This window comes from Spermophilus citellus, assembly GCF_964194105.1.
Source record: "Spermophilus citellus genome assembly, chromosome: 14".
NCBI classification, from domain to species: Eukaryota; Metazoa; Chordata; class Mammalia; order Rodentia; family Sciuridae; genus Spermophilus; species Spermophilus citellus.
This window is the reverse complement of record NC_138194.1, coordinates 42,103,656-42,130,046: the sequence shown is the minus strand read 5'-3', so window position 1 is coordinate 42,130,046 and position 26,391 is coordinate 42,103,656. Positions and strand designations below refer to the sequence as shown.

At 39.4% G+C, this 26,391-nt stretch overlaps 1 pseudogene across 1 annotated transcript in view; it reads right to left on the bottom strand.

Moving 5' to 3' along the window:
• Positions 1-3,696: 3,696 nt before the first annotated feature.
• LOC308633488 (extracellular sulfatase Sulf-1-like) overlaps positions 3,697-26,391 on the bottom strand; it is a 64,158-nt pseudogene continuing 41,463 nt past the window's right edge. The window contains exons 4-11 of the transcript in view: positions 25,951-26,047; positions 24,113-24,206; positions 23,746-23,795; positions 22,451-22,623; positions 16,636-16,778; positions 16,511-16,543; positions 12,012-12,102; positions 3,697-4,523 (exon numbers count right to left, since the gene is read on the bottom strand). The product of the transcript in view is annotated as an extracellular sulfatase Sulf-1-like (transcript). The remainder of the gene's footprint in view (positions 4,524-12,011; positions 12,103-16,510; positions 16,544-16,635; positions 16,779-22,450; positions 22,624-23,745; positions 23,796-24,112; positions 24,207-25,950; positions 26,048-26,391) is intronic.

Below are 26,391 nucleotides of genomic sequence, written 5' to 3'. Positions count from 1 at the left end.
CATGTATCCCCAGCACATTTTTAGGACAAGAAAGTACAAATGTTATGTACTTGCCATCCTTGACCCAAACTTCTTTTACAGTTTATTTATTTTTTTAATAAATTCTAGAGTTGTTTTAAGAGAGGTTTATGTGACTTAAGCTCACATAGTAAAAATTAAGAGTTTGAATGTCATGCTCATTGTTCCTTCCTTGCTGAATGGGGTCTCATTATCAACTGGGGCCCCTCTGAGGCTTTTCTTTTCACTGACCTTGTGTAGGTGTACCTGCACGTGCGCATATGTGTTTAAATGGAGAAAGGAGAGGCACAGAGACTCACTTTGTGGGGACAGGGGAATGCACAGTTGGGAAGTTAGCTCAGTCCTTCGGGGTATTATTTGTCATGGATTGAACCAAGCTCCTTGGTCAGTCAACCTTGAAGGGCCCTTCAGTTTCTGAAGTACAGTCTGAAACACAGCCCTGCCTGAGAGGCCCAGTCTTCTCATGCCCTTTACACATGACAAGTACAACATAAATATGGAATTGTACTAAAACAGGTTCCCCGGGATAACAAAAACTTGGCTTAGTTACTTTTTACAGGAAAGGAACAAGAAGCCAAGCACATATTGCATACTCTCTCTTATATGTGGAAATGAAAACAAACATTGACCTGAAGGTAGAAGACTGATTAGGGACATTGGGAAGGGTGACGAGGCTGGGGAGGGGTGACGGTGGAAGGGTGGGTGGACATGATCAGTGTGTGCTGCATGCACATATGGAAATATCACACTGAATCCCATTAATATGTACAAGAGCGTGTGGAGTAAAAACAATAAGGTATAGAGATGCAACTTTAGACAATAATGTTATCATAAACTCTTCTGATGATACTATGTGTCGCAGTCTGGCTGGGCACAAAATCACGAGCCACTCAAGCAGGAACAAACTTTATTTTTGAAAATGCCGCCAATACCCCGCACACGTCCGGGAAGAAGCTGGTCCACACACCGGCTGCGTTCTCCCGGAACCCCAGAACAAGCTCCTCCCCCAGAATTCCCTCCTACTGTACTTCCCCAACCAATGGGAACTCTCCAGGAGTCCGGTAGCAGGCCGAGGTGAACAGCAGGAGTCCAATGTCCATATGAATGCAAATCTTAACATAATCATATCATCTCAATGGCTAGCTGGCATCACCTTTCAACCAAAAGTGCCATGCATCATATTACTTGGCTGTAGCTCTTAGCAACTATGGTTTCCTCAATCATCCTAAGTTTGGTTGAAAAGTCCTTAAATCCTTTGCTTTTTTTTTTTTTTTTGTCCTTCATTTTTAACCTTCTGATCTCTGGACATTTCACAGAGTCTTAGCCCCTCTACCTAAATGCTAAATCTCCTTAAGGGGAGTTGGAACAGAAAGTATACAGGAACTGTCAATCAGAAAACATGAGGTCTTGGAGAGGGGTTAGGTTTCCATAGAGCTTCATGATCCCCAAAGAACACAAACTGCTTTTGTTAGGTGTGTCTTCTTGCTTTTGCAAAACTCCATTTGTGCTGCCCAGGATCAGCTATATAATTCGCAGGGACCAATGGAAAATGTCAACGTGAGGCCCTTTGTTCAAACATTGCTAAGTCCTTCAAGATGTAATGACAGAACATTCAAGCAAGCACAGGCCCTTTGCAACTTCCCAGGCTGTGTAACAGGAAGCCACCTGGTGCTGCCTCTGCCACATCCTTCCTGGTGGCAGTGAGGAATCTTTGATCTGATAATGTTCTAGAATGTGTGGACTTAGTGGGGGCAGGTGGGACTTCACAAGTATGGTTAATGTTCCATCATTAACCATCATGTTCCATCATGTAAGCTGAGATAGGACTCAAGTTAACTTGCAGGGAACAGGTGCACCACAAAAACTTGGTTAAGTTCATTTCTCTGAAGCAGGTAAAGTTCAAACCCCTTTTATTCAAGAATATTGCTTCTAGACTTTCCTGAAGCCAGAATTGCTCTATAAAAATATCACAGAGTATTATACAGGATTAAAAAAAAAACACAGTATGCTTCCTAATATCTTGGAATCTTTTTTACAAAGCACATCATTCATGACCATATATATGTTCATTCTATCATTTGGCCAATGACACACATCTGATAAACAGCTAGTTAATTTTAACATATGTACAGAGTCTATGATTAAGACTTAAAGTCAGAGAGGTGGGAGGGAAAGGGAGTGGGCAGGGGGTTAGAAATGATGGTGGAATGTGATGAACATCATTATCCAAAGTACATGTATGAAGACACGAACTGGTGTGAATATACTTTGTATACAACCAGAGATATGAAAAATTGTGCTCTATATGTGTAGTATGAATTGTAATGCATTCTGCTGTCACATATTAAAAGATTAATTAAAAAATAAAAAAAAGACTTAAAGTTACCAAAGATTCAACTATAACATGTTAAATTTTTTAAAAAGTTTACTTTGAACACTTAAAAGAAACATAATTTACCTAAATGCTTGAATTATCTAAAAACTAAAAAGAAAATTACTGTTAAGCTAAACAAACAAACAAACAAAACCTTCTTGGGAAGTTGAATGGGCTCTGATGACTCCAATGAGGTAATCCTTTTGCTGGAATTTAAAAATCTAATATGAAACAACAATATTTGCCAGAATACAGAGTTCTTCAAGAGCAATTTTGAACTATATCCTTAAACAAAACCAGAACTTGGCGATGGTCTTAAAAAGTTATGTAACACAATGCTATAAAGTTAACCTCCCTTATGGTCTATTTAAATTATGAGACATTGATGATTTTCATTTATTGGAGAAAATTCGTTACGTAAGTTCAAAACTACACATAAGTTTTCAATGCTTAAGCTTATTAACCAGGCCAAGAAAACAAAATGCAGATGGAAATAAAAAGTCTTTCGCCCTTTTTTTTTTCCTGTCAAGAAAATAAGGACAATTTAGCAACCTTATTAAGCATTCAGTGGACAGCTTGAGCCAGGTGCAGACAGAGCAGTCAATCTTGGTTTTGTTTATCTGTCTATCTATTTATTTATTTATTTTCACCACCAACATTATTAGCCACGTCTTTCTGCTACTCAATTTTAGCAAGTCGAGGTAAAACGCATGCAATATTTTCTGGCAAAAGCATATGTCAAACAATATGTGATCCATACTGTGTGTCATCCTGGGGGATCTATTTGACTGTGTCACACTGAGAGCAAACAGGGTGTCTGTGATACATCTGTAAAACAAATTATATGCACCAAATACACATGGCATTCCAATCTCAAAGTGCAAGATAATTGAATCCACAATGATGGCACTGAAACATTCCAGTGGCTCAAAATGAATCAAAACTTCCTTATGCTGGCAGCACAATGTCACCAACAGTGTTTTTAGAAGCTTGGAAAGGCACAGTTTTAGCCATTTTGACTGGGTAACATTTACATATGCACGACCCTATAATGCTCAAAAGATAATACTGGCTTAGTACCAAAACGAAAACCAAACAGAAAAAAAAAAAAACCCTCAACCTTTCTTTCTATTCTTGTCAAATAATGAATTCTGATATGTCCCTGTGTGCACAACACTTGCACACTAACTCTTTCTGCACAAAGGTACCCAGGGCTGCTTGGAATGTTGGTAGCTATGATTATGCTTATTAGTTTACTAATAAAAAGTTAAAAAAAATACTGTGTGTAGGATGAGGTAATAGTTTTATCTAACTGGGAGAGTGGAAAGCAGGCACTGCCTTCTAGATTGTAAGCTCTGCTTTGTGTGATTCTTCTCCATCCTCTCTGCTCTGCTGGAACGGATAGACTGGTCCATGATGGACATGTTGAAGGTCTGATGAACAGAGGCTCCCTCAGAATGCACAGGAAGATAAAACTGATCTTCAAAAACTTCTTCTCCTGGACCAGCATCCTGGGGAAGTTCTTTCTGATGCCTGCTGATATGGGCTGCAGCCTGGGGGTAGGGCTGGTGCACCAACTCTGTCACACCATTGCTACTGAAATCACTTTCAGAAAGGAGTGACCTCTTCATTCCCCATCCATTTTTCAGTTTTACCATTTCTCCAATGATCAGAATTCAAACAATTCACTTCTAGAATGTCATTATTCTGTTCAAGTTTACTCTCTAGACTTAATGTTGGTTGGTTCAAATGCAGGGTCTGAAGGTTTGGCTGGCAAGGTCAAACGAGGTTCTTCCTCAACTGTGTGATTTAGGCCTTCATCTGACTCTGAAGAGGCCATATCCACTGGCATAGAGAGCTCAGCAGAGACAATCAGGAACCCATTACCTTGAGCAGTTTTCGTCTGCTCAGAGTGACTGTTCAGTTTTCTGCTCAGAGTGACTGTTCAGCAGTGCAAATACTCCATCTATACCCTTCAAGTCATTAGTCCAGTCAACCAGACAAAGTCTGTAGCTGAGTCTGTACCTATAGATGTTTTCGTTCACACTGTATAATTCCTCCAGGCCTTGCCAGCTCATGGCTGCCATGAGACTGGGCAGATTAACCTTCCCATCTGTCCCATAACTGTTCTCTGTGGAGAGAGAGGTAAAGGTGTCTCATTAGTGCAAAACATGTTTCCTACTTAACTGGACAAGCAACTGACCCTGCAAATCAATTCAAAATAGAACAGTAAAAGGTATTTTTTTCCTAATCAAGGAGTGACCTTAATTACAAAAATAATTGCATGACAACTAAAAATCGAAAAAAAAAAAAAAAGCCAGGTGTGGTGGTGAATGCCTGTAATCCTAGCAACTAAGGAGGCCCAGGTGCGAGGATCATAAGCTTAAGGGTAGCTTGGGCAACTAGCAAGACCCTGTCTCACAGAATAAAAAGGGGCTGCAAGATGTAGTAAAGCATCACTGGGTTCGATTCTCAGTACAGAAAAAGAGAGGAAAAAAGGGAAAGAATAAAAATCAAACAAATAAAAGCTTCTCCATGTTGGCATGCTTGGTGTTAGAATTGGCACCGTCCTACCCATCAGAAGACTTGAGTTTTACTGTCACTCTGTCACCAGGAGAGCATGTGAGACTGTGTGAGTCTTGGTCAAGTGCCACTCCTCTCTAAGAGGAACTGGAGACTTTGGAGACACAACTGATTCCAGATGTTGGAGGGCAAAAACACAAGATGAATCTGGAACACACTGCTGGGCTAGAAAGCAATGCAGTGCTCAAGAATGATGGGGATGACCCAGCAGCACACTGAAGCCAATAGAAGGCACCAGTGGCTGAACTTGGAACACTTGGATCCTTAAAAGACATAATGATAGCAAAAGAATATCCATGGAATAAAAGGAAGGCTTACCATTCCATATGGATACAAATAAAGAAGTAAGAAGGGACATTACTTCTTTACCATGGAACACTACCTAAGAAATGGAAGGGACACCCAGCATCTTGGGAGGCTGAGGCAGGAGGATTGCTAGTTCAGAGCCAGCCTCCATAACCTAGCAAGGACCTGAGCAACTTAGTGAGAGCCTGTCTCAAAATAAAATGCAAAATAAGGCTGGGGATGTGGCTCAGTGGTTAAGTGCCTCTGGGTTCAGTCCTCAGTACCAAAAAAAAAAAAAAAAAAAAAAGGGAGGAACAACTGGGGTGGAAAAATCAACAATTGCAGTCATCATGTTAACATTGAGTGTTTCAGGCAAGAATCAAGACTGTCTGGAAAAGCTAGTCGGTGAATTACTTATTAATTGAAAAGGAAGAATAGCAATTATACCTAGCAACCCACACTTTAGCCAAATTATCAAAGGTTGCACCACCAAACAGATGTCATGCAGCTCCTGATGAGATACCCTGAGGGTATGACATTGTTTTAGGCATATACCTGCCCCAAATGCAAAACTCCAGGCCCATGATGAGGGAACATCAGACAAACCTCAAACTGAAGGACACTCTGCAAAACAACTGGCCTGTACTCTTCAAAATGTGGAGGAACTGTTCTAGAAGAAGTGATACTGAAAAGAGGTGACAATTTACCACAATGTATGGTTATGTATTGGATTCCAGATCAGACAAAGAAAAGCCAAAAAGCTATAATTATGAGATTATTGGGATAATTGGTGACATTTGAATATAGAATGTGGATTAGAGGATACCTATCAACACTGAATTATCTGATTTCCATAAATTTATGGCAGTTATGTAAAAATGCTCTTAGGAAATATATATTAAATCATTTTTATATAAAGAGGTATGATGTCTGCAAATTACTTGAAACTGATTTAGAAAAAGAAAAGTGTGTAATATGGGGGAGGGGCAGAGAGAATAAGGGGAAATGATGAAGCAAGTAGGGTAAAATTTCTTGGAACTATTCTTGCAAGCTTTCTGTAAATGCAAAGTTAAATCAAAATAGAATGTTGAAGAAATATTAGACTTTAAGACCTAAAACCCCCATGTCCTTGTCCTGGGTTTTGTCAGCCTTCAGCTCACAAAAGGAAGTCTTTGTCTTGGGCCATTCTGAGGTTCTTTATTCAGAGAGCAAAGGTCTGAGTAGGGTTGTTCTGGAGAGCATCTCTAGGCTAATTCTAGATGATTTCAAGTTGTGGTAATTGTCCCCCACCCTTGAAACAGTAACGTTGTGAATCCATTAAGAAAGATTCAAGAACACACGTGGTTCTCAAACTGAGTTTTAGTTCTTCCTTAATGACACAAAATATGCTAATATCCTATGAGCTAGTGTCTCTGCCCTCTTCAGCACACTGTTTCTTTTGTGGAAGCTTGCTGTGTGCCGTGCTGTTTTCAGCATGCTCACCAGCAAGGCTGGGACTTGAACCCAAGGCTGACTGTCTCCAGCACCTGTGCTTATAACCACAGTGCAGTATAGCCATGTCACCCACAGCCATCATCAGAACCAACTATTGCTCTATGGAGAGATGAATCAATACAAACCAAAGCAAGGTGGATGGTCTGGTTGTTGAGGGTGGAGATCTATGTGGTCACCTGGCCAGGAGGACCTGGTGCAAAGGTTCTGGAGGCAGTCTTACCAGAGCCAGGCTGCCCAAAACTACTCACCATAGTCCCACACTGACCAGTTCAGGACAAGACAACTGGTCGACCACAGATTTTGGGAAAGGACTTCTGATTGACCACCCAGGGAGAGAGGAAGAGAGGAGAAGAGGCCCTCTAGACCTAATAGTCATACACTGATCAGCTCAGGACAGGACAACTAGTTGACCTCAGCTTTTTGGAAAAGGACAACTGGTAGTTCATCCTGGAGGCAAGGGGAGAGATGGGGATAGAGAGAAAGAGAGAGAGAGAGAGAGAGAGAGAGAGAGAGAGAGAAACTTCCCCTTACAGCAAGTAGGCCCACAGCCATGACTGCCAGGAACTCTTCTAAGACATCGAAGAGCAGAAATGGTGACTTTCAAATGCAAAAAGAAAAATAAATACCCTATCAACCTGTTGATCCTACTCTATTTTGCAAGACAGAAGTTATTGCTTTCAAATCAAACTAAAAATTATTTCCTAAGTTGTGGGTGACTTTTTCTTACTGGAAAAAGACTGCATAAGAAAAGCATTTCGGCTCCCTTTGCCTCTTACACTTTGTAACTATGAACAAGTCAATAAACAAAAACAAAAAGAGGGAGCAGTTTTTTGAAAAACCTCTAAATAAATCAGAAGATTAAATTTTGAAAATCTATAAAAAGAAGATAGTTTTAAAACACTTATAATCCACATTGTACATGATAAATTTTCTACAATGCTCTGTTGAACTTTTCAATTCTAAATCTTTCAGATCTGATAGTTATCATTTTTCTCATTAATTTAAGATTAAGATACATTTTAATTAGTCTTTTTTTAACAAAGTCTTAAGGAACTAAGGCTTTTGAGTGGGCTTAAGTGGTGTGCCATGGATAGAGGACTCTGTTCTGGTAAACGCCACCCAGACATACAGGTTTTCTGCTAGCTCCACATATACAGTGGCTTGTTTTGCATCTGTTCCAACAAGACACAATGAACAGGCAAGGCCACATTCAACATGCATGTAGGGTCCAGTGAGTCCCCAGGTTTGATTGACAAGTCAAATGTCCTCTTAGCAACTCCCCTGTTAAGATGTGTCTGCATTGGTGAACATCTGCTGTAAGATGGTTCACCTTATGGATTATGAAAAGGTAGAGTCTGGGAATTCCAGTTATTTTGAATTGTAGAGTATCCTTAGAGTTGCTCTTTGGTAAGGAGCTTCAAGAGAAAAAGAAAAGTAACAAGTAACATCCTGTCACCCTTGTTCATGTGCTTCCCAAAGCTGAAGTTGCCAAAGCTGTGTCAGAATGACCACAGAAGCAATTGATTATTTAGCTCCTTGGGTGGTGGTGGCAGGGATCAGGAAAGGGTAGCATCCTGTCCCAGATGCCTGTCACTTAACTGCACCCCAAGTACAGTTAAACCTCCTTCATTTCAGTTGTCCAGGAAGGACTTCATGGAGATAACTGACTCAGCTCTGACTAGGTGTGTATCTTAAGTTACCTGCTAATAATACCCTTTCACCTCTTTCATGACAGAAGTGAGAGGATGCTAGACTGAAAATCCCTCAGCTGTAAAACAGAGTGCATTAAAACATAACTGTGAAGTCAATATTTAGTGTTAGGTTCTTTTATAACGTTACACTTCAGAAATGTCTTAATGCGACTGCAGGGTGCAGGGAAAATAGTCCGGGTGTATGAATCTTTTAAATGTACTTGGAGGGGGGAGGTGACTCAGGGTCGATGTGGGGACAGATGGAGTAAAAGAAAGAAGAAAAATGGGAGAGAAAATAGAAGAGATGCATAATGGCTATCAAATATCCTCAAAATAGTTTCTTTGGTTTGTTTCCATCTTCTTCAACACCTTCCTATTGTCATTTAGCTTCTTGTTAGACAAACCAGTTACTTCTAAAAGGAGGAATCTGAGACTCTAGCTCAGAAGGATGGAGGGAGAGGTGGCAGGATGAACAGGGTCCCCTGAAATGGCAATATTATTTAATTTTTCTGAGAAGATATCCATATGCATGGCGCTGATTGGATCCATGTTTCTTTGTCAGAAATTTTTCTCCTAAGAGGATTCATTAATAAAGATTCTGGCATATCCATGCCTCAGTCCTCTCAGAAGAGGTGGCAAGGAAAGTCCCCATCTTCTTCACATGGCATGCCTTTAATAGACCCTCCTGAGGTCTGTGCAATGGCTGATATTCCTGGTGACCAAGGCACACATTCCATATGTGGGTCCCCCCTCCAGAGCACAGTGAGGTAGGAAGGGATAGATGTGGCTGAAGTGGAAGAAGATGTCAAGGCTGGATGCTTATGATGTTCATGTGTCTCAGTGCTACATTGAGACTTGACTGAGTTTTGACTCTAGATATCCTGCCCTTACCTCCGGCACCTTCTCTGAATTCACCACCACCCTGCAGAACCTTCCACATTCTCCTAATTATAGCTGCCTTTGCCACTGAATGACCATTAATGAGGAAATTCCTTTGGTTTACTCCAAGTTCAGCCTTAGAATGTCCTTAAATTTCTCATTAGTCCTTTCGTGTTACCAATGCTATATTAATAAAAATCTTTAATGGTTTCCATGAAACCTCCCACCAAATTAATTGGCACTTCAAAGAGAAGAGATCTCCCATCCTCTCCCAGGGCTCTGAAAGGCCAGTCTGTGTTTCTCCCCTTTCACATCATTCCATGCTCCAAAGCATCACCCAACAAGCACACAAGCATGAGGGTGAGTAAGTGCTTGGAGATGCAGCTTGCTGGGTCAATGAACTGATGTAAAAGCAAAGCTAAAGATCTATAACCAGGGACCAAATGTGATGAAGAACACAGTTAGAAAAAGCATGCACTCCAAGCTATGTTCTGAGACATGGTAAGAAGCAGAAATTAGTTTGAATGGTGAGAACATGCAATTATTGGAAAGAAGTTTCCAAGAATAAAAAAAAATACATGAATACCTATGTGGGTCATAGCTTCCTCCATCTTTAGTTCCTGATATAGGAAAATACAAGAGTGATTTATATTAGCTTGAGAACTCATAAAACCATTCACTATGTAGTTTTTCATGCACAACATCTAAACCCTAGAAAGAAACATATTTGGTTAAATACAGAGTGCTGAAATCCAGAGATTTTCTATTAGAGGGGCTCAAACTGAGGACTGAAAGCTACAAATAAAAAGGCTTAAGGTTAAAAAATTAAAAAGTTGGAGTTCCCATGAAAAAATAAGAGTTGAGTTCATTTAAAAGCAGTGAAATAAGTACTTCCAGAAGTTCACATAATTCTCAGTAGAAGTTAAATTTGGGCTCTTTTTCAGACAAAACACTTGAAAAATGGACCCATAATGATCTCCCTTAGGAATAGTCTAGAAGGTGGATGACTTGAAGTGGAGCAGCAATAACGACTCCACCTGGCATGTCATTCATCATTAAGGACTTTATCAGATGTCACCAAGTAGAGCTGCACTGTCATCACCAGTGAGTTAGAGTGTCATGTTCTTTTGGGGAGAGGTATCTGGGTGTAATATTTCTAGTGCTTCATTAGTTGGCTTAGATTCCAGGCCTTTGTGGGCTGTTTCTTTCTTTCCTTTCTTCTTTTTGTAAGATTTCAGGAAAAGGTCGTGAGATAAGCAGGATATTTGAAAAGATTTGAGCTGAGAGGGGTCAGTGACCAAGGGACCTATTCTGCAAGCCCCGCCCTCTCTTGGCTTAGTGACTAATTTTCACTAAGTGTTAACTGATAAGTGCTGATTGAGAACTGAGACGTGATCTCTCTCACAGGATTTATATTTTCTTATAGGATGCTCACAGCTCAAAAAAATTTAGGATCTCATAGTGGTGGACATTACAGGCAGGAAGGATTGAAGGGGACCCCCTTTCTCCCTTCAAGTCCTACGGCCCAGAGAGCTGCCCACTTTTACTCTGAGGATGCTGGCTCTGTATGGGACCCACAAGACACAGTTTAAAACTCAGCTGCATACAAAGGGCTCCTGCAAACTGCTCCCAAATGCCTGTGAGTCCAGTTCTTTACTCTTTCGGGGTTGTCAGACTCTTCTATACCAATGTCCTTACTAGCTTCAGTTCTTTCTCTCTCCTTCTCTGGATAGCTGATCTTTAAATTTTTACATAAATATTGAGAAGCAGTGTGTATTCTCATTAATTGGTAAAAAGCTGGGGCTGATTTTGAAAGAGAACTGCATCTCTATGAGCCAGAGGAAAAATCAGTTCAACACTGCAGAGCAGGGACGGAACACTTGGCTGATTCCATACAGACCCTCTTATACTTTCAGATCCCAAGGGAATACACTGTTCAGATATCTCTATTTTCAGATGGGAACTATTGGCAAAAAGAAATCTAATTCATTGTATTACAGACAAGGGTTCAACTGGGGGAGGGACCCAAACTGTGACAAACAGAAATAGGGCATTATGTATTTCCATCCAAGTTCCCTTAACAAAAGAGGATCTTCTGATTTTCTTAGAGAGTATTTTATAACTGTTGACAGCAATAGCAAAGAAATACTCAGTTTTGTCTTGTCTTCTAATGGATGCTTTTTCAGGAATTGGAGTTTACTAATCACATAGACTTGAAGGAGAGATTGGAAGAAAACACTCACCAAATCACCCAATCTTTTTTTGTGTGTGTGCGGGGGTGTCCTAGGGATTGAACTCAGGGGCACTCAACCACTGAGCCACATCCCCAGCCCTATTGTATATTTTATTTAGAGACAGGGTTTCACTGAGTTGCTTAGGGCCTCACTGTTGCTGAGGCTGGCTTTGAACTCATGATCCCCCTGCCTCAGTCTCCGGAGTTGCTGGGATTACAGGCGTGTACAACTGTGCCCAGCTTCACCAAATTTTTTTGATGGCTAGTTTTTTGACTGTGCACCCAGAGCTAAACTTAGAGACCAAATTATGTTTGGAATTGCCTGGAAAATTTCCCTATACATATCCAGAGCTATGTAGATATTTCATGCATGTAGATATTTCAAAGACAGAAAACTTGGTAACTCAAAGAGATCTCTAGGCAATACAGAAAAACACATGATTCTTGTCCTTACCAATTTCCAGTCCCTTTGGTCTTGGGTTGCACTGTTTGTACCCTTGACAGCTGCAGAGCTCCATTAGCTGTACATGTAGCTGGTTCAAAAATGCCCCGTTCTATTACAGGAAGAGGAAATGAAAAATAACAATGAAAACCAATAGCGGGAGGTAGTACAGTAAAGGAAAAACTAATCATAGAGGAAAAACAAACCATGTTAAGTAACATACATAATCAAATATGGCTGGAAATACAAACTATATCTCAATAGTAACCCTAAATGTTAATGGCTTAAATGCACCAATCAAAAGACTTAGGCTAGTAGAATGGATTAGAAAAAAGATACAACAATATGCTGCCTACAGGAGACTCATCTGATAGAAAAAGACATATACAGACTGAAGGTGAAAGGTTGGGAAAAATCATATCACTCATACGGACCCCGGAAGCAAGCAGGGGTGTCCATACTTGTATCAAATAAAATAGACTTCAAGCCAAAGTTAATCAAAAGGGATAAACAAGGACACTACATACTGCTCAAGGGAACCATACACCAACAAGACTTGACGATCATTAATATATATGCCCCAAACAATGGTGCAGCTACGTTCATCAAACAAACTCTTCTCAAGTTCAAGAGTCAAATAGACCACAACACAATAATCATGGGAGATTTTAACACACCTCTCTCACCACTGGACAGATCTTCCAAACAAAATTTGAATAAAGAAACCATAGAGCTCAATAATATAATTAATAATTTAGACTTAATTGATATATACAGAATATACCACCCAACATCAAGTGGATACACTTTCCCCTTCTCAGCAACACATGGATCCTTCTCAAAAATAGACCATATATTATGTCACAGGGCAAATCTTAGCAATTACAAAGGAGTAGAGATACTACCATGCATTTTATCTGATCATAATGGAATGAAATTGGAAATCAATAGTAAAATGAGAAAGGAAAAAGCCTACATCACACGGAGATTAAACAATATGCTACTGAATGAACAAAGGGTTACAGAAGACATCAAAGAGGAAATTAAAAAATTCTTAGAGATAAATGAAAACTCAGACACAACATATCGAAATCTCTGGGACACTATGAAAGCAGTACTAAGAGGAAAATTCATTTCATGGAGTTCATTCCTTAAAAGAAGGAAAAACCAACAAATAAATGACCTCACACTACACCTCGAAGCCTTAGAAAAAGAAGAACAAATCAGCAGCAAATACAGTAGAAGGCAAGAAATAATTAAAATTAGAGCTGAAATCAATGAAATCAAAACAAAAGAAACAATCGAAAAAATTGACAAAACTAAAAGTTGATTCTTTGAAAAAATAAATAAGATTGATAGACCACTAGCCACGCTAACAAAGAGAAGAAGAGAGAGAACCCAAATTAATAGCTTATGGGATGAAAAAGGCAACATCACAACAGACAATTCAAAATTACAGAAGATAATTAGAAATTATTTTGAAACCCTATACCCTAATAAAATAGAAGATAGTGAAAGCATCGATAAATTCCTTAAGACATATGAACTACCCAGATTGAGTCAGGATGATATAAACAACCTAAACAGACCAATATCAAGTGAGGAAATAGAAGAAGCCATCAAAAGACTACCAACCAAGAAAAGCCCAGGACCGGATGGATATACAGCAGAGTTTTACAAGAACTTTAAAGAAGAACTAATACCAATACTCCACAATCTATTTCAGGAGATAGAAAAAGAGGGAGAACTTCCAAATTCATTCTATGAGGCCAATATCACTCTGATTCCCAAACCAGATAAAGACACCTCAAAGAAAGAAAACTACAGAACAATATCCCTAATGAATTTAGATGCAAAAATCCTCAATAAAATTCTGGCAAATCAGATACAAAAACATATCAAAAAGATCATGCACCATGATCAAGTAGGATTCATCCCTGGGACGCAAGGCTGGTTCAATATACAGAAATCAATAAACGTTATTCACCACATCAATAGACTTAAAGATAAGAACCATATGATCATCTCGATGGATGCAGAAAAAGCATTCGACAAAGTACAACATCCCTTTATGTTCAAAACACTAGAAAAACTAGGGATAACAGGAACTTACCTCAACATTGTAAAAGCTATCTATGCTAAGCCTCAGGCTAGCATCATTCTAAATGGAGAAAAACTGAAGGCATTCCCTCTAAAATCTGGAACAAGACAGGGATGCCCTCTCTCACCACTTCTGTTCAACATAGTTCTCGAAATACTGGCCAGAGCAATTAGACAGACAAAAGAAATAAAAGGCATTAAGATAGGAAAAGAAGAACTTAAATTATCACTATTTGTGGATGATATGATCCTATACCTAGAAGACACAAAAGGGTCTACAAAGAAACTACTAGAGCTAATAAATGAATTCAGCAAAGTAGCAGGATATAAAATCAACACGCATAAATCAAAGGTATTCCTGTATATCAGCAACAAATCTTCTGAACTAGAAATGAGGAAAACCACCCCATTCACAATATCCTCAAAAAAAATAAAATACTTGGGAATCAACCTAACAAAAGAGGTGAAAGATTTATACAATGAAAACTACAGAACCCTAAAGAGAGAAATAGAAGAAGATCTTAGAAGATGGAAAAATATATTCTGTTCATGGATAGGCAGAACTAACATCATCAAAATGGCTATATTACCAAAAGTTCTCTATAGGTTCAATGCAATGCCAATCAAAATCCCAACGGCATTTCTTGTAGAAATAGATAAAGCAATCATGAAATTCATATGGAAAAATAAAAGACCCAGAATAGCAAAAGAAATTCTAAGCAGGAAGTGTGAATCAGGAGGTATAGCGATACCAGATTTCAAACTATACTACAGAGCAATAGTAACAAAAAGAGCATGGTACTGGTACCAAAACAGGCGGGTGGACCAATGGTATAGAATAAAGGTCACAGAAACCAATCCACAAAACTACAACTATCTTATATTTGATAAAGGGGCTAAAAGCATGCAATGGAGGAAGGATAGCATCTTCAACAAATGGTGCTGGGAAAACTGGAAATCCATATGCATCAAAATGAAACTGAATCCCTTTCTCTTGCCATACACAAAAGTTAACTCAAAATGGATCAAGGAGCTTGTTATCAAATCAGAGACATGGCGTCTGATAGAAGAAAAAGTTGGCTACGATCTACATACTGTGGGGTCGGGCTCCAAATTCCTCAATAGGACACCCATAGCACAAGAGTTAATAACTAGAATCAACAAATGGGACTTTTTCAAACTAAAATTTTTTTTTCTCAGCAAAAGAAACAATAAGAGAGGTAAATAGGGAGCCTAAATCCTGGGAACAAATATTTACTCCTCACACTTCAGATAGAGCCCTAATATCCAGAGTATACAAAGAACTCAAAAAATTAGACAATAAGATAACAAATAACCCAATCAACAAATGGGCCAAGGATCTGAATAGACACTTCTCAGAGGAGGACATACAATCAATCAACAAGTACATGAAAAAATGCTCACCATCGCTAGCAGTCAGAGAAATGCAAATCAAAACCACCCTAAGATACCATCTCACTCCAGTAAGATTGGCAGCCATTATGAAGTCCAACAACAACAAATGCTGGAGAGGATGTGGAGAAAAGGGTACACTTGTACATTGCTGGTGGGACTGCAAATTGGTGCAGCCAATTTGGAAAGCAGTATGGAGATTCCTGGGAAAGCTGGGAATGGAACCACCATTTGACCCAGCTATTGCCCTTCTCCGACTATTCCCTGAAGACCTTAAAAGAGCGTACTATAGGGATACTGCCACATAAATGTTCATAGCAGCACAATTCACAATAGCTAGACTGTGGAACCAACTTAGATGCCCTTCAATAGATGAATGGATTAAAAAATGTGGCATTTATACACAATGGAGTATTACTCAGCACTAAAAATTGACAAAATCATGGAATTTGCAGGGAAATGGATGGCACTAGAGCAGATTATGCTTAGTGAAGCTAGCCAATCCCTAAAAAACAAATGCCAAATGTCTTCTTTGATATAAGGAGAGCAACTAAAAACAGAGCAGGGAGGAAGAGCATGAGAAAAAGATTAACATTAAACAGGGACAAGAGGTGGGAGGGAAAGGGAGAGAGAAGGGAAATTGCATGGAAATGGAAGGAGACCCTCATTGTTATACAAAATTACATATAAGAGGATGTGAGGGGAAAGGGAAAAAATCAAGGGAGAGAAATGAATTACAGTAGATGGGGTAGAGAGAAAAGAGGGGAGGGGAGGGGAGGGGAGGGGGGATAGTAGAGGATAGGAAAGGCAGCAGAATACAACACACACTAGTATGGCAATATGTAAACATGTGGATGTGTAACCGATGTGATTCTGCAATCTGTATAAGGGGTAAAAATGGGAGTTCATAACCCACTTGAATCAAATGGATGAAATATGATATGTCAAGAGCTTTGTAATGTTTTGAACAACCAATAAAAAAAAAAAGAAAAAAGAATGCCCCGTTCTACTGTGTGCACGGTGTTTGTGAGCTGGGGAGGAAGAGGTAGGAGGACAGGTTGAAGTTCATGTCCTGGTTGTTCTCTTTCCAACAATCTTTCTAAACTGAAGACATATATCCTACCTGATAAGGCTCTGTATTCATATCGAAGTACTCCAGAAAGCCAGTGGCAAACTCACAGAAAAGAAAATTATGTGTCTCATTTACTGTCCACAAACACCAGTAGATGTTATTGTTAGAACTGGTGTAAGTGCAGAAAGATCCCACTGTTGGATAGGAAAGGAAAACAAAACAAAAAAATGAAAAACCAGTCACCTCCATTCTCTACACTGGAAGCATCAAGTGTTCTTTCTTAGGAATCCTGTGTTTAATGTTAAGGATGACTATACTTCCTCCCATTCTATGAAAATTTGCTGTGAAACTCTTTGAAAGTGGAAAACAAGATGGTGGTTTGTAGAGGATGAAGGTCAAGTGGAGTTTCAGCCTGATTCTCCCCTTAGTTCAGTTAGAAGTCTCCAAACTGGGGTGAATGGAGATTTGGAAAAAAAAAATCAGAACATCTCCTGGTGGTTGTTTTACCTTTTTTGAAAAAGGAAAGAAATGGAACTGGTGCTATTGCCTGTTCTCTAGGTCACGTGGCCAGTGGGAAAAAAACGGTCAATGGAAAGACAGGGTTCTGCAGTGTGCAAGGTTTTGGAGAAGGCTTGAACCCAGGTTGGTGGATTCTGGGATGATGTCATTTGAAATCATTTTAATATGTGATTGGCTTTGACCCGAACATCTTTTGTACCATGCAGAAATTGCCTGGTACAGAGTATTGAAAAGAGATTATCAAATTTAAAAACAAATCATCCACTCTTTTATTTCCAAAAAGGCAAAGGGTACAACTTTGCTGACCTTCCTGTCAATGGTAATTGAGTTTCAGGAACATAGTGCCTAGCAAATATTTTCAAAATAATTAGGATAGTCATACTTATTAGAATAAGCAAATATTCCTTGTACATTATACATTTTGCATGTATTAGCTCATTGAATTCGCAAATTAGCCTTTAGAGGTAGCTTATTATCATCATCTTCATTTTGCCCATGAGAAAATCAAGGCACAGAGAAGTTAAGTAATTTGTCCTGGTTGAATAGTTGACAATTGGCAGCATGAGGGTCTGAGTACAGGCTTATTCTTAACTGCTAGACTCTATTGTCCTTTGCAGTATAAGATGCACTAAATCTGTCCATTTAAGTGAAAAGGGATATTTTAAACAATGAGTGAAAACTGATTGTTCTAAAAAAAATCAGTAGATTTTATTTTTGGTGTAGCAGGTTCACAGAAAATTTGAGAGGAATGTCAGAGTGTTCCCATATTTCCCCATGGATATACAACCTCCCCCAGTACTGACATCCCACAACAGACTCATTTGTTAGAAATGATGAACCTACTTTGAAACATCAGCACTATTGTGATTGTACGCTCTATGGGTTTGGACCATATATAATGGCAACCATCTGCCATTATATTTTCATACACAATAGTGTCATTGACCTAAAATTCCTGTGTTCTATGCTCTCCTCACTCAATCTTGACATGTTTTTACAGAAGAAAAAAAGACATCTTAGAAATGGATGATTGAGAATTATTTCATTGTTATATGATTTTTTTCATTGAAAGCAAGTGCTATGTTATTCATAATTTATATTATTTTTAGTTAAGCATTTAGCTCACATCTAAATAAATTAAAAACCTGGAACCAGAACTTTCTAATCTGTGCATAAATCATCCAAATCAATATTTTAAATAGGGTTTGAGCTTGATTTTATAAAATATACTAATATAATACCTTCTGATTATTTTGAAAGAATAATTGATGAATCTCAGGAGTGATGAGAATTTATAAGTGAAATTTCAATAAAAATGACTGTATAAGGGTTGGGGATATAGCTCAGAATTAGTAGAATGTTTGCCTCACACACATAAGGCCCTGGGTTCAATCCCCAGCAACACATACACACACTCACAAATAAATAAAATGAAATGAAATGACATAAAAAGACTGTTTAGTTAACAGTAGTACTTTAAAAAACAAATACTCCAATTGACTCAGCATGCTAAGAATGCACATCTATTAAATAAGCACATCTTTCCAAGTTATTTTTCAAATCAAGGCAGTCACTAAGACCACATTTCCAAAATGATCTTTTGGCTCACTGCATTGTAAAGAATGACATTGAGATTGAAAAAAGAACAAAAGCATACTTAATAAGTGTAAGCTACATATTTTGGGACCCCTAAAGGATCAATTGAAAACAATTTTTAAAGATTCTTTACTTTTGTTTCTTTTAAATTTTTAATTTTGTGAATTCTCATAGTGCACAGGACAAGTTAGTATGGTATAATTATAGACTGAGTGTTCATTTTAAAAACTGATAGTGGTGCATAGTCAAAAATGTTTAGAGACCATTGCCACCCAGGCACCTGATCTCCCCCCCACCCTCTCTCTCTCTCTCTCTCTCTCTCTATATATATATATATATATATATATATTTTTTTTTTTTTTGCTGTTACTGTTGAGTACCTACTACAATGCCAAGGATTCAAGTTGGCACTGCTAATAGAAGGAATAGGGGAATAAGAACATTAAAATATGAAATAGGAGATAAAATATATCAAAGCATATCACATATATTACTCTTCAAATTTTAAATTTCAATATTTACATCACATATATACCATTTATATAACACATACACATAGATATACATATGTGTTTACATATGTGTACATAGGATTCTAATATAAAATGTATTTTTTTTAAACTGTGGTTTGCTGCGGGAAAAACAAAATCTAGCTGTTCCAGAAGATCAATACTAAGAATGTTGTCCACTGGAAAAAACACAAGTTTAGTTTAAATGAGACTTATTCTCCACTTTGCTCCTGAAAGCCTTATGTTCCTCACATCACTAGTGGTGACATCCAGTGGCAGGCACTGAAAACTTAGTTAAATTGACATAAACTGAGTTGATCTTGAATGGGGTAGTTTGCTTGTATGCTTATTTATTTACCTAATACTGGTTCTGCATTTCCTTTGTGTCATAGACACGGTATCCTATCTGAGAAACTGGAAGTCCAATGGGAAGACAAATGTTTAAAATCTAAAAACAACAATGTTAATGAATAATTACAAATATGATAAGTCCAATGGAGACACAGTAGAGCTCACTCCAGAGTGTGCAGCTGTTCTTCAGTATCTGTGTGGGATTGATTCCAGAATCCTCCAAGGATACCAAAATCTTCAGATGCTCAAATCCCTTACAGAAAATGTCTGAGTATTTGCATACACACAGTGCACATCCTGGGATATACTTTAAATCACTAGATTACTTGGAATACCTAATACAACTGTGTAAGTAGTTGTCATACTCTATTGTTCAGAAAATAACAACAACCAAAAAAAAAAAAAAAAAAGGTCTGTGCCTGTTCATACAGATAGCATTTTTTAAATATATTCCAAGTGTGGTTAGTTAAATATGTGGGTGCAGAACCCATGGATAAGGGGAGGCTAGATTTGTGATAGGGGATTAACCTGGTCTGAGGCACAGGGACCATGTCTATGAGAAGAGACTTTGTAATTGAGGTCTGAAAGGACGAGTCGAGGTTTGACAGGCGTAGGGAGAGGGCTCCTGATGCCTGAGGAAGAGAGAAGTAGGCCAGGGTGGGAGGGAGAAAATGGTTTCAGAGTAGGACTAAACTGGAGCGTGCAAGGCTTCATGGGATATGTTAAGGATTTTGCATTTTAGTCTAAGAAAAAAAGAGGATGTTATTAGGAGCTCATTCTGACTCTGTGCGGTATGAATTGGTGAGAGCAAGAGGAGTCTGGGAGATCAAATAGGAGGCCTGGCAGGGGTGCAGGTGAGGAAATAGAGGTTTGGGCAGGGTACCTCAGCTCAGGCAAGAAAGCACAGAGAGGTACAAGGACCTGCTTCTGGCGGGAGCCAACTCTAGCTCCCTGTTTTGAATGTCCCCTCTTTTGAGGGGCTTTCCAACCTGGAATGCACCAAGTTGGTCACTTCCTCAGAACCCCTGCTCCTGTGTTCCCTCTGTGGGATGTGGCTCCCTTCCATTGGGGTGACTTTTCTCCACTCTTTAGGTTTCAGCTCCAGTGTCACCCCACTGCTGCAGCTTGGATCTGGGATGTTTCCCAAAGGCTCAAGGATTAAATGCTCCTTCCCCAGATGGGCGTTATTGGGAGGTGATGAAACTTTGAGAGTGGGGGCAGCTGGGAGGTCTTTTGTCATTGGGGACATTGAAACCCTTGAAGGGGACTGGGACCCTGGCCCCTTCCTTTTTCTCTCTTTGCTTCCTGGCTGCAGTAAGGAAAGCAGCTTCTTCCACGATGTGGTCCCACTATGACGACTTGTCTTTCCATAGGCCTCCAATCACAGAGGCCAGCTAAGGACTGAAACCTCCCAAAGTGTGATTCAAAATAAACCTTTCCTTTTAAAAGTTGATTATCTCAGGAATTTTGTCATAGCAATGAAAAGCTGACCAACATACCCATCATCCCCACCCTGAGTCCCCTTAAAGTTTTTGATCAATTCCCCATATCACATGATTACAACTTGTAATTAGTTTATTTATTTCATTTACTTTCTTTGCTCTCCCTCTCCCCCACTGGAATGTGTTAAGAAGGTACAGAACAAGGTGACCTGTTTGTTATTGTATTGTTGATATCTATCTCAGAGCCAGGCAGAGAACAGACCCTCAGCAATATGAATAATCCTCAGAGAGTCTCCAGCTCCATTTTCGTAACTCTATCTAAGATAAATGCAATAACTTTAAGAGTCATCTGGTCTTGATGTGAATGTGAATGTAAATACAAACATGTAAATGCAATTCGAGAAACATCAAAACAAAATGATAAAACAAAAATCCTGCTGCCTAGGACTTCAACCCTCTCAAGGATGGTCTGTGGATTCCTTGGGATTTCCAAATCCCAGTTTGAGAAACAGGCCCCACTGAACTCCAGAGATCATCTCAATCGGAAGATGGGAGCTTTTATCGTCTCCATAGGCTGGCAAGTCTTCAATTGGGAGAACATACCACAAAATTCTAAGGTATTATTTCTACATGTCCTAGGTAAATATTGTACATAGATCATTAAAGAAAATAAAAACGTTAATTTAAAAAGTGCACGATAATTCTGTATCCTAAGGAATCAATGCAAAGCCAAATAATTTTATCAGCAATAGTGAGGGCAGACTCAGAACTTATTAAACCTTAATACCATCAACACCTTTTTTCTTATTTACATGTAAGCATCAAGTTGAGATAAATGTCAAGTTAAATCAATGGATCCTGCTAGCCACACCCTTTACTATATACCTTTACTATTTTACAAGAAGGATGCTGACACTGAAGTAGGATGAGATGAAGTGGGTATTGGCTGAGTTTAAGGCACCCTCACCGCTCTTTTATTTTCCTATATTACACTTGCAGTATGCATGTGAAATAAAGTAGAAACAAAATTTGGGGGGTGAAATTGTCCCTGCATTCATTGTTATTTACTTATAGAGCAGTCTTACAGGGTAGTAACTCTGCCAGGTGCTGGCTACTCTGTGAAACATCATCAGGAGAAGAACCCTGAGAGAAGCTTGATATTAAAAAAAATACCACTGGGGGCGTGTATGAATATGTAAAACAAATCCCACCACTATGTGAAACTACAATGCATCAGGTCAAAAATGCCAAAAATTTTTCTAAAGAAAAACATCTGGGTTTTTTTAAAAAAAATAATTCAAGTATAAAATATAATGTGATGCTTTCCTCTTGAATCTCCCTAGATTCTTGGAACTGTGCTGCTGAATCCCTAGATTAAGTAACTATGGTATGGGCCATACCCTTTCTCTGCAGGGTAGCGGGAAGTGGCATTTAGAAGCAGCAACTTACAGTTCCAGAACGGGGCCGTCTGCCAGTGGTGGTTGTCGTGGGTGAAGCAGGTGAGGCCAGGTATGCTGCACTCCTCCCCCTTCCTCTGGCGTTTCTTCTCCTTCTTCTCCTTCTTCCTACCACAATTCTCCTTGAAAAGTTGCAGTTTGCTGTCAACTTCTTGAATAGCCTCCCTGTTTCAATAGAAGGGATTTTTTTAAATGATGAAAAGGTACTTTCTTGATGAAAAATAGGATTGTTGTTGTGAGTCTTGCACCAACATTTAGATACATACAATAATAGATGACCTTTACTTTTTACAGAGAACTTCAAAATATAATCAGCAATAGTGAGGGCAAACTCAATAAGTGAGAATGGGCTTAGAACTTATTAAACCTTAATAGCATCAACACTTTTTTTCTTATTTACATGTAAGCATCAATTGAGATAAATGTCAAGTTAAATCAATGGATCCTGCTAGCCACACCCTTTGGACAAGGGGCTTAAATTTCTGGTAGCTCAGTACCAATAGAATCAATGGTTAGTTGAACCAGATGGCTTACATTAGACAGTTTTAAAAATAGGTTTGGTAAGCTGATTAAAAAAAAATCTTTATTATTTTGCTTTTTTTTTTTTTTGGTACCAGGATTGAACCCAGGGGTGCTTCACCACTGAATCACATCCTCAGCCTTCTTCTTCTTCTTTTTTTTTTTTCCTAGAGACAGGGTCTCACTGAGTTGCTTAGGGCTTCTGAGGCCTAAGAGTCTGGCTTTAAACTTGAGAATCTCCTGCTCAGTCAGCCTCCTGAGCCACTGGATTACAAGCGTACACCACCATGCCCAGCTATTTATTGCTTTTCCCACACAAGGATTAAACTTCATTGCAGTTCAAATGCTAAATCTCTTTTATGTGTAAATTCTGGATTATTTTAAAATATCCATGTATTTCTTTGCAGTTTCAGAATTCAACGCTATAACAGGCTGCTCTTTAGAACACACTGACCTAATTAAGAGGGTCTGTAACTCTTAACCACTTTCCACAGATGGCAGTGTATGCAGAAAAACCCATTCCTAGTCTCCTAGAGGAGCAGAGTGTGCATGCAGGGTTACAGGGGAAGCTCCGCATGGCTGTCCTTCAAAGGATTACAGAAGCCTTTCATGGTCCCTTGGTGAGGCTTGAACTATGTGTCAGGGATCTACGTGGATCTATCTCTGCCAAAATAGCACCATTTGAAACCTCAGGATCCCTTGCTATTTTTCAAGGGGCCAGCGGATGGTTCTCAACTCCCAGCAAACATGGAAAAAGGAGTCACTTACTTGAAGGAGTGAAGATGGCTCTTTTTATATCTTTTTCTTTATTGTAATAGCTGCAGGCCAGAGGGTTACAAAATGAGTCTTCATAACCTTGCATTTCATCAAAGAGTTCATTTTTTTTAAAAAAAAGAAGCAACATAGTTGGCAGGCAGTTACTCTGTTGTCACTATTGTGGCTTATTAGGACTTTAAAAAAATCTTTTGCTTAAAATTCATGGCATACTTGACTTAAATAGGTGAGGTCATAATACTATGTTAATGCATTCATATGAAGCTTGGTGTTGGGAAAAGAGAAATGAGCCTCGTGCTCACCACTCTAGCTGTGTAAAAATGGGTACAGAAAGCAGACTGAGGGATGGGTACATGCTCACCTCTGCTTACTGCAGCTACATTCCTCAGGCTTTATTCTCTTTAGTGTCCCCTCACTTCTCTCAAATTCTTAATTTTATCTTGCAGAACTTCAATCTGGAAAACATGTATTCAAATCATTACATTTTAACATCAGGATCTTTCTTTCTGCCCCCTCCTCTCTCTTTTGTACCAGGGTTTGAACTCAGGGGTGCTTAACCAATGAGCCATATCCCCTGCCCTTTTTATTTTTTGTTTAGAGACAGGATCTCACTAAGTTGCTGAGGCTGGCTTTGAACTTATTATCTTCCCACCTTAGCCTCTTGGGCTGCTGGGATTGCAGACATGTGCAACCGTGCCTGGCAACCTCAGGATTTTCTTTATAAAATACTTTTTCTTTTCACCCTGTTTACTGTGTTCCTTAATTATAACTATTCAAGATGGCAATTAATTTAAAAACAAACAAGGCATAGAATACATCTATCTCTGTATTCTAGCTGAAGTGTATTGGATAAACATTAACAGGTGCTGCTTTTACAACTGAATCCTTTTGTTGAACAGATGTGTCGGGGTTTTTAGTCCTCGTTTTCTCCTGACCTGCAGGAGAGATAGGGAGAACGCGCCCCGGCCAGGACAAGACAAGAAAGGAGAGGACCCGACTGACCGCCCACACTCAACCCTCCCTCCCTGGAGGACAATCAGACGTGTCAGGGAGACCAGTCAAGGCTGGAGCTCTTTTATTGAGGAAGCACACACAACTAATATAAGGCACAGGAGCCAATTAGGATAATGGTCAGCAGGGTGAGGAGAGTTCATGTGTACACCCATTCTACAGGAAGTAAGGGAAGACACGAGCTGTCCACGAGGGCGGAAGTGTTCTGAGCCTATCCTAGAGGTGGTCCGATTTTTCATCATAACCCATAGTAATGCCTTCTGGCTGATCACCAGGCACCATCTTAGCCATGTGCGGCCCCAAGTCCAGGAAGTGAGCATCAGTCTGCAAGTTAGGTTTCCTTTTCTCCATCATAGGTTTCTATTCCTCTGATGTGACGTGCCCTACACAGATGGTCAAAATATCATTGAGCCAATCACATTCTCTTCTCATACCCTGTTTTGTGTTCAGCAGGACTATCACTAAACCACAGGAGAATGATAAATACTTTGACCAGTTTTCTATTCAATTTTTTAAAAGGTGATGCATACAGTGGTTATGTCCCATGCCGCAGTCTGGCTGGGCACAAAATCACGAGCCACTCAAGCAGGAACAAACTTTATTTCTGAAACTCCTGCCAATGCCACGCACGCTCCCGGGAAATATGCCGAACCACACACGCGGCTTTCTCCCGGGCCACACTACACCAACAGGAAAATCCCTCCTCCAGAAATCCCTCCTACCGCATTTCCCCAAGCAAAGGGAATTCTCCGGGATTCCCTGCTAGAGCTCCAAAGTAGCAGGCCGAGGCGGACAGCAGGGGTCTAATATCCAATTGAATTCAGATCTTAACATAATCATATCATCTCAATGGCTTGCTGGCATCACCTTTCAACCAAAAATGCCATGCGTCCTACTTGGCTATGGCTCTCAGCAGTCCCATCCTGCCAGATTCTGGCAAACTGAATCTGTATATATTTTATTTACTTTTCTGGTAAGGGGATAGAACTCAGGGGTGCTTGACCACTGAGCTATATCTCCAGATCTTCTTTTAAATTTTTACATTTTGAGATAGTCTCTTTATGTTGCCCAGGCTAGTCTTGAACTGGCGATATTCCTGCCTCAGCCTCGAGAGTTGCTGAGATTACAGGTGTGCACCACCATGCATGGTCTGGACTTGGAATAACCTTACAAGGACATCATGCTAACCTCTTTATCAATGTATGCCTTATGATCCTTCCAGGCTTTGGCTGACTGATACAATTCTCTCTCACAATGGATTGTATCATTTGGAAGAATAAAACACCTGCAAAATCCAATAACAACAACAAAAATAAAGACATGAGAAATAAGTTCATATTCCATTATTAAAAAGCACAAGAGATAGATAGCAAAGAGAACTTATTATCCTCAAAACCTTTTACTAGTAGGTAGAAGCAGTGAGATTGGAGCTGATCCCTAGACAAGCTACTGCTCCAGCAAAGGAGAGTGTCTCCTCTCTGTGACTGAGATCATCCTTGAGATCACCTGGGGAGGCAGCTTGCATTATGAACCATGAATTGTTTCCACCCTAAATTCAAGCTTTGAAAACCTGAGCAAATACACGTAGAAAAGTAAAGGAGGTATCCACAACCATAATGCAGATGGCTT